Raw genomic sequence first — 763 nt, forward strand, 5'->3', positions numbered from 1 at the left:
TTAACGTGGGCTATGATGGCTTCGAGGACGTTATTGGCGCTTACTTTTCTCATTAACGTTGCAAGCTAGCTCCCCTTCCACGTTAGAGGTCACGTTAGTTAGACTAACGTGGCTGCTAACGTGGTTCTTCCTTGCTTCCTTTGTCCTGAAATCAAGCAATAAAGTGCACCAAAGTTCTAGTCCAAGTTATGAGACATGCATCATCCAATTTGTCATTCAATTCATGCATAATTCTCATGAATTCATATAAAAATCACAATGTTAGCTTGAATCAAGATGTAAGTGAAATTCTATCCAAAACTTGCTTATTTCCTAAGAAAGTGCATGAAACTACCCTAAAACCATAAAGAAAAGGTCAGTGAAACTGGCCAAAATGCCCTGGCATCATCCACACTGGATTGCTAGTCAACACCACTTTCATTCTTGGGGAGAAATCTTCAGTGGGGATATTTTTGTTTCTCCATCCTCTGGGTACTTTCTTTTTAGGACTCTCTCCCTTGGTGGATGATGTATTCCCAACACCAAACTTAGGTTTGATGTCAGGGAGAAGTTTGTTGATTGTCACCAAGGGAAGTTTGAGCTGCAGATTCTGTGGTGCATCATCAGGGGGTTTTGGAAGGTTTGCATCAATAAGCTCAGTCTGCATGCACCTCTCTTCTTCACCTGCTGAATGTATATCGTTGAAGACATGAAAGACCGGTTGCTCATTATGCACTCTAAGCACTAATTCACCTTCTTCCACATCAATCAGAGCTCTTCCAGT

The sequence above is a fragment of the Arachis ipaensis genome, chromosome B06, assembly GCF_000816755.2.
Source record: "Arachis ipaensis cultivar K30076 chromosome B06, Araip1.1, whole genome shotgun sequence".
Lineage (NCBI taxonomy): Eukaryota > Viridiplantae > Streptophyta > Magnoliopsida > Fabales > Fabaceae > Arachis > Arachis ipaensis.